Raw genomic sequence first — 9,032 nt, 5'->3', positions numbered from 1 at the left:
CATTCTTAGTTCTAAAAGGTCAGAAAGGCTCTTGTGAAAAAAATCTTAAAATTGCCAAGCCCCAGAATAGCATGGCAAAGATTTCCATTTAAACTGAGATTTAGAAAACTTGTATTTCCTACTATCTATGTGACTTAGGTGACTTAATGTCCCCTCTGCCTCAGTTTTTCCTCTGCAAGTGAAAGTGCTGGGTTAAACGAATGCTTTTTGTATTTGTCTTTGACAGTCTAACTAAAGGACAGTTCTTCCAAATGGAAAGGTAAGGGTAGAGGCAGGGAGGCTGAAACGTGGAGGCCACTTGGATCCGTAGCCCAGGAATAACAAGGGGTTGTATCTCTCAAACCTGATTCACTGCTTCTCTGATCTCTGGAGTGCTGTGTTGGAAAGAATCCTGAGGCCAAACCAGACCAACTAGGAAAGAATGTTATGATCTATAATTGGTGGTGTCAGCTACAGTTGGAGAGGGAGGGACTAACCACTTGCACAATATGTACTTGCTTAAATTGGTATTTTCAAACAAACAGAAAATTTTAGTATAACATCTGGGTATGTCTTTTTACTACTAAGCACATAGCATTGCAATGCTATACTAATGCATTCCATATACTAATAGGCCAGTACACATGAATTGATTGAATTAATCAGGTAGTATGGAATTATCATGTAAATGACAAAATTTTCCCATTCTTAAGTGGATATCCAGTGGGGTGTTTATACAGTGTTGACCATCCCCTACACTGGGATAAGCAAAGAAATGACAAAAGGAAGTGACCTCTAAAATTTGTCTTCCAGATGACCTGATGCCTGATTGTGTCCTTTTATTATCTGGAACACCACTAAAAGGTTGTCTAAGGCAGCCAGGCAGTGCTACACAAACCAAGGCTGGACCTTGGCAAAACTTGGAGTTTTCCAAGTAAGAGATTTCTTTCTATTTGGACTCCGTTAGGGGTAGGGGGAGGGGAAAAGAAATATCCTGTTTGGTGATAATCCCAGGAAATGTAGGCAATGATCAGCAATCAGAGAAAAGGAACAAGTCACAGAACCAGAAGCAAAGTTTCAGCTGACAGTAGCTCGATATCAGTCTACAGGTGACAAAGGGCAGGAAGGATAAGGGAGAGAAAGAGCTGAATTCGGGCTTCTCAGGTTCTCCAAGCCTCTTGGTATGCCCAAGGGGTTAGTAGAAGGCAGGAGAGCGATTAACCCAATTCCCTGTCATGATCCTGCCTTCCAATTTCATCAAAAGCCTATTTTAACAGATCTCTGCCAAATTCTTCTGCCTGTTCTTTTGCTACGTATGTTTTTATTTCAACTTTTGAAATAACATAATTAAGAAGTAACACGTTTCATTGTTTAACATTTGGAAAAGCACAAAAAAAGCAAACATAAATACTGATAATTTTACCACCCAAAAATAACCATTAGGGACCTTCTGGGCTATTTTCTTTATACATATGTTTATGTATATGTTTGTGCATATAATATTCAAAATATTAACCATCTACGTTTTCCACCTACATTTCTTATTATCCCATGACCCCCTCCCTCATTTGGACAGCTCAACCATGACTCACAGAAGAAGCCCAAAATACTTAATACAAGTTTGGGAGATCTGAGAAATTGAGATATATGTTTTCTTTTTTCCTAAAACCCTATGTGTGGTTTTTATGATCCATCTACTAACTCCTTCTTAAGGTTCATTTGAGCTGTTGTCAAGTTTCCTTCAGTACTCCCCAAACCAGAGAATCTCTTCTAGTTTGAGAGGTAATAGTGGGAAACTTGATGTGATTTATTGCATATTCACTATGCTCTAGATCCCTTCAAGGCCTGGGCCTTTGAAACTCATTTTCTGCACCAAGACCCTAGGAACATAGCAGGAGTAGAAATGGCTGCATGGAATATTAGGCAGCCAGGCAAGAATCAGCCTTCTAGAGTTTCCTATAGCCCCAAATGGTACAGTCACAAGAGGGGCACTGAGGTAGATGGGGTATGAGACTAGGGTCCAGTATGTTTCAGGAACAGCAGGATAAAATGTTGCCCATGTAGCCAAGAGCTGAGACAGGCCAGAGAGAGAGAGAGAGAAAGAGAGAGAGAAACAGACCCAGATAGGTCTCTTAGATGGGAATGAGGGATGATATTGTAGCAGTTTACATGAACCAACAATCTAGAACCAGATATAATGAGAAACATCTCACTGGAAGCTAGCATGGTTAGATGACACCAGGCACTAGATCTCCACCTGCCCTGAGACCTCGGCCTATATGAGCTCCTGAGAACATAGATGCAGCCCTGGGGGAAAGAATGGTAAAATCTCCCATTAACCAAACAGACTTATTGATACTATGTATAAAATGGACAACTGATGGGAACACGCTGTATAGCACAGGGAACTCTACCTAATGCACTGTGGTAACCTAAATGGGAGCGAAGTCCAAAAGGGAGGGGATATCTTTATGTGTATGGCTGTATCTGTATCTGTATGTGTATGTGTATGGCTGATTCATTTTGTTGTGCAGTTGAGGCTAACATAACACTGCAAAGCAACCATACTCCAATAAAAATTAAAAACAAAACAAAACAAAAAACCCAAACAGCCTTGTAATTGACATTAAGCTGACTTACAGAAAAGAAAATTTCAACACTTGCACATTTGACGTTTGTGGACTGAAATTTGTACCCACTCTATATATTTTAAATGGCTTAACTAGGGTTGGTTCACCTAGTGAGAGAGAGAGAGAGAGAAAGAGAGAGAAGAGTTTTCCCAAGTGCATAATTATGGTGTTGGACCATGGAGTACATACTGGATAAGAGGAGGAGAGATGACGTAAGAGGAAGGAAGGAAGGCAAAACTGGAGTCTCAGTGAGTTTGAGGTAATGTACATGAGAAGATGGCTGAGTCAAATACTCTAGGAGTATGGGAAGTGGTATACAGGGAGTTTTTGATATTTTACATGTGGTAGTATTACTTGTGAGGATAAGTTCTAGGGTGTATTCATGGGAATGGGTAGCTGAAGTGGGATATAGATAGATACTGACAAGGCGAAGAGACTGATGAATTTAGACTGACGAATACTGAATCTTTTCAGTAAAAGGATAAATGGATCATTCACAGTAGTGCTGAAATCAACAAGAATGATAACAGGAATCATACTGGCAAGGAAGTAGCCATTTACTCCATAAAAGGCAGTGATAAAAAAGTAGTAGGTGGTATTATCCGATTCCTTGCCTTCAAAGGTCCTGTGATTTTAAAGGAGAGTAGAGGAGTAATGTTTTGAATGCAGAGAGGTAACAAACAAGGTGTGGAAAGAGGACGACACTCATCTCACCTTCAGGTCAATATACTTTGAGTTAAGGAAAAAAGCCACCTACACTTAAGAGGTTGCATAAGACACGATGTCCTCAGGTTGTGGCAAGAATATAAAAATATTTAGAGAAGAAATTGGTGACGTAGGAAGTTTGTAGACAAATGCTGAGTTCTAGAAGGCAAAATGGAAGTATTTGGAAGAAGGGCAAAGGGGGTGACAGACTAGGTCAGACAGGGAGGTACCAAAAAAACAATCTGGAGAAGAAACTAGGCAAAGATGGATGAACTGAGGGGAAGAAATGTCAGGTGGTACCTGAGATAAATCACGACTTGAGGTATGGCAGAACTGGTACAGGTAGGCTCTGAGGTCCAACAGTACAACACAGAGTCCAGGGAGTCATGTAGCCTAACCATGTGGAACCAGATGGCCACGGCTCACTCCTGCACTGAGATGTGTTATGACAGGGGGTAGGATATAACCTGGAACACAAGACTTAGGGAAGGCCTGGGGGCTTACTATCTCCTACAGTGCTATGGTGTGGTAGACAGAAAATCTCACAGATAAAATAAAGATGCCTTTTCCTCAGTTAAGAGATAGTAAGACAGAAGCAGCAGCAGAACAAGAAAGGGATAAAGGTGAGAATGAATCAAGTAATGATGCAGGGCATCGAGGGTGTATAGGGAAGAAATGGAAAACAGAAGATGAATGACATACTGTTAGCAAAAGGGAAGGTGAAAACCTGAAGATGGTCATGAACGCCATGACAGGATTAGAGAGAGCAAGGGAATAAGCCAAATGGAAAAAGAGGAGACAGTGGGCTGGGATCAGGGCCATTCATGTTTTCAGAGGCAAGGTAGTCCTGACCAAAAATCAGATATGTGAAGTGGCCACGGGAATAAGTAACAGAAATAGAGTAGGTGTGAAGGTCACTGGGATTGAAGAATTCAAGGAACTATGAGGACAGAGAGTTAGATAATTCATCCACATGACTTTTGAAGTTGCCTAGGATTATACTGCTTTCCAGAGCCCCAGTTCTACCTTTCAGATCAGTTGCAGTAGACCAATATACTCAGGGCTGGAGCATCACCACCCACTGCACAGTATTTATTTCTATAAATGCTCTCTCCACCTTACCCTCCCAATTTGTTGCAAAACTCAGGCAAAGCACAGTCACACAGGACCACTGGAATTGGCAGTAGCATAGTTAGAAATAGCAGTGGTCTAGTTCCTAGCTGCTTCAATACCCTGTTGCTTCATCCCCAAATCCCGTAGGAGAAGAAAAATGTAAGGGCTAACAAGTGACAGGGAATCTTTCCCAGAGTGGTGTTATTTTATACACTGTTCATTTGGCCAAGAACTATCACTTTAGTGTATAAAGCACAAAGCCATGCATCGTGGAGAACACAATATGGAGTATAAAGGAAGAAGTGAGAGTTTCTCCTTCCACACACACCCAAAACCATGACTGTTTGGTGTTATTCCTTCCCAGACCCTTTACATGCATATAAGAAGCCATATTCAAATATTGTTTTTATTATTCTTTCTTTCTTAAATAAAAATTGGACCATACTATATACATATTAGTCTGGGACATGCTTTTTACAATTAGCCAAATATAGAGGACAATTTTCCAATATATAGACAATGTCAGTATAGGTCCTCTGGGACAAGAGTGCAAGAGGTTTTGGGGTTTTTTTTGTCTGTTTGTTTTTGTAGAAACAAAAACATACACTCACCAAATCTGTGACTATATAACGTGTACCTGGGACCATATTAATCTGCTCTAGAAAAAGTACCACATCCAGCACAGCAGTTTCCATCAGGGATGCTACTCCATTGGTTTATAGTAGTCCATAACCATTCTCAAAGAACCATCCAGTTTCCACAGATGAATTCAGTGGAGATATGATGGAACCACCACCCTTAACATACTTATAAGAATGGAAGTAATTTCTATCAATTCCACCAGGATACCATGTTGTTTCGTATTTGTTTCAGAAGCTTATACTTGGCTTTCCCGCCCTTTGACAGTTCTAACCCCATAGGCCAAGGACTTACTGTGGAATTTTCCAGAGGCCAACTGCCAAGTATCTAAATCCCAGTTATACACTCAAGGACCAGAGAAATTATTCTATCCCTAGGACTCTTCTAATGGGAAATGTTTGCTCCAGCACCCCCAGCTGGTCGTTTTATCTCTGGTTTTCTCTGGCAGGGCTACCAGAGGAAGGTAGGGAAAGTTTTTAGATTGTGGTGCATATATGGCACTTGTGAAAGAAAAGGGGACATGGGAAGCAGAACTGAGCAGGGACAGACTCAGACCATGATGCAAGTCTGACAAAACCTTGGCCAAACCTGAGAGGTCCTCAGAGCAAAGGATTCCCATTAGCAAAGTCCCACATTGAGGAGAAATGGCCAGCCCTAGGTGCTTATCCATCACAGGGGCTTACAGGGGAAAAGTGTAGCACTGATTCCTATACTATGTGGATCCCAAAGGTGCTGCAGCTGAATGCTGTCAGCTAACTGCACACCTTGCAACTAATAACAAGTATTTTAGTTCATGGGTGTTATTTATTTATCCATTCCCCCATGAGTAGACAAGTTGATTTGTTTTCAAATTTTTGTTCTTACAGGTAAACTGCAATGAACAATCTTGTACATTAATCTTTATGCTCTCTGTTAGTAAAACTGTAGGATAAGTTTCTAGAAATGGAACGGCTGAAACAGAGGTAACTCTCCTTAAAATTTTTATAGATTCTGCCAATTGCCTTCCAAAAAAATTGCCAATTTCACACTTCCACAAATAGCACAGGAGAGCGGTCATTTCCCCAGGACTTGCCAACATCAGATGTTGTCAGCATTTTTTATTATTTGCCAGCCTGATGGTAGAACAATGATGTCTCATTATCTTATTACTTTTTTTTTTTTTGCGGTACGCGGGCCTCTCACTGTTGTGGCCTCTCCCGTTGTGGAGCACAGGCTCCGGACACGCAGGCTCAGCGGACATGGCTCACAGGCCCAGCCGCTCCACGGCATGTGGGATCTTCCCAGACCGGGGCGCGAACCCATGTCCCCTGCATTGGCAGGCGGACTCTCAACCACTGTGCCACCAGGGAAGCCCTATCTTATTACTTTTTATTTTCCTACTCATTCATTAATCTCAGAATGTTTCCACATGTCTGTTATTTTTCTTTAGTTAATTTTTTATTTCCTTTGCTCACCTTCTCTTATTTTTTTGTAAATGCAAACATTAAACACAACTGAGAAATTTCTGCGGGGAAATGAACTCTAAGCCTGTATTTGGAGCTGAGGCAAAATTCTTCTTGTTTTCCCGTGTAAAGCCAAGATGTGTTAGCTTCAGGATTCACTTGCTTTGTTTCTGATAACACTGGAGCTGCAGATGAAAAAAAAAAAAGAACGCTCTTGCTTCGGTGTTGCTTTAGTTAAGGGAGGGATTTTGACCTTGCTAAGTGTAGGAAGGCCAAGAATGAAACCAAGGACTGCTCCAGAAGGAAATATTGTGCACAGAAAAAAGTGAGACATGGCTGTAGGCTAATAGTAGAGGGGAGCCCTGTGTAAAGAAAGTGGGGAGAGGCTCTTACTCACCTACCTTCACTTCTCTGCAGTGGCTTAATAGCCTTTGAGTTCTCATCTTCCCTTCACCAGTAATTATAGCTGCGCCTGTGGTTTCTCGTTAACTCAAAGTGTTCCCAAATTCATCATTTGTTCCCCCCTCCTCAGTCAACCTATCCTTTCCTCCTGACCCTTCTGACTTCTTGCTTCTATTGCTGAAATCACCCCCTCCCAGTAGCACAGGCTTAGAACATCAGAGAACGGTTTTTTCATTCTTCCTTCTCAGATTTGACAGAGCCTAGAGATTTTACCAACAAAATAGCTCTTTTCATTTCCTTTCTCCATTGCCCCAATATATTTTCTCTTTACCTGTGAACTTCTGTTTTACCTTTATAACTCAGATGTGTCACCTCTTCTAGGAAAGTCTTTGCTGACTGCTTGCTCTTCCCCCAACTCCAACACATACTTTATATGCATCAGGCTATTTTTTCTTTAGATTCAGTAAGTCCCCTACATATGAACCTTCAAGTTGCAAACTTTCAAAGATGCAAATGTGTGTTCGCATGTCCAACCATGTCAGGCGTGAGTGAAACTGCAGCTTTCCCTCTGTCTCCTGTTGCTGAGGATCCTTCAGCTCTACCATCTCCCACGTCCTCTCCCTCCTCCACTCAGTAACTCTTCTTGCCTGTTCACTCGATGCCAGCCCCTGTATGCCAGCTGCTGTACTGTACTACTGTACTTTTCAAGGTACTGTACTGTAAGATTGAAACTGTTTTATTTTTTGGGTTTGTTTATGTTATTTGTGTGAAAAGTATTATGAACCTATTACAGTACAGTACTATATAGACGATTGTGTTAGTTGGGTACCTAGGTAACTTTTTTGGACTTACCAACAAATTGGACTTACGAACACTCTTAGAACGGTATTTGTTCGTATGTAAGGGACTTACTGTATTTACATGTCTTTCTCTAATCCCTGAAAAAAGGAACTATGCCATTTTCATTTTTATGTCCCCAGCACCTATCATAGTGCCTGGTACATTTAACAGGTGGTCAGTGAAGTTTAGTTGCATTGAATTGTTTAGCTGCTAACAAATCTGTGCAGGGAGCTCATTGCTTGTTGCCTAAAAGACTTCAACAGTTCCATGTTGCCTACTCCAGGAATGGCAAAGTCCTCATACCAGCATTTAAGGCTTTCATGATATAACCCAATGTTGCATTTCCTCCCCACTTTGGTAAACTAGTCATTATTTCTCTACTATATCCCTAGTTTGTGCTTTTTCTCTGGCTTAGACATCCTTCCACATTGTCTACCAGTAATTTGCCAAAAACTTCCTCATCCTTCTAAGGTTGTCTCAAAAGCCAACCCTCAGAGAAAGCATTCCCTGACCTCCAACATAGCTCTTCCTCCAAACACGCCTGAGCACTGTTAGCATCACCACCAACTTGACACATTGATCAAATCTCTTTTATGAACTGTTCTCTAGTGCATTGATTGTAATTTTTTTGCTCTGGGGATTAAATAGAAGTCCCATAAATTAAAAAAAAAAATGACCATTGTTTTTTATCATCCACTATTAGTCTGCGATACTTGAGAGAAAATGGTTTTGCACCCACCAATGCATCCAGTCCAACTCCTGATACCTAGTATCCTCTAAAAGCACCAGTTATAAGAAACATCAGAGACCAAATACTGATTTAGGCCTTGCTTTCCTCAGTCTCTTCACCAACATGCTTTCACCAATATTCCCTTCTCATGCCCCAATGGAAGGCTGCTCCATCTCTTATAATTGTTACTTTCTCAGAGAGACCTTCCTTGCCCACAAATCTAAGGTAGTTACAGCCAATTATATTCTTCATATGAATTTTCTTCATAACCCTCATTGTCCATTTGCTTTTGTAATGCCTATTTCCCCCACAAGTCTAAAACCTCCATGAGGGAACAGATGTCTATTTTGTTCTGTGTTGAAATAGCCATTTCTTAAAAAATCATTTGTCTGTTATATACTTTGAAAGTATTTTCTCCAAGTATGCTGTTCATTTTTTTAACTTTAAATATTCTGTAGTCAAATCTGTTCATCTTTCCATCATGCTTCTGAAGTTCCTGTTATGTGTGTGAGTGTATATATATGTGTGTATATATATATATATATATTTTTT

Source organism: Lipotes vexillifer, unplaced genomic scaffold (genome assembly GCF_000442215.2).
Source record: "Lipotes vexillifer unplaced genomic scaffold, Lipotes_vexillifer_v1.1 scaffold172, whole genome shotgun sequence".
Classification (NCBI taxonomy): domain Eukaryota; kingdom Metazoa; phylum Chordata; class Mammalia; order Artiodactyla; family Lipotidae; genus Lipotes; species Lipotes vexillifer.
The sequence above is the reverse complement of the archived record's forward strand: the minus strand, read 5'-3'. Positions refer to the sequence as shown.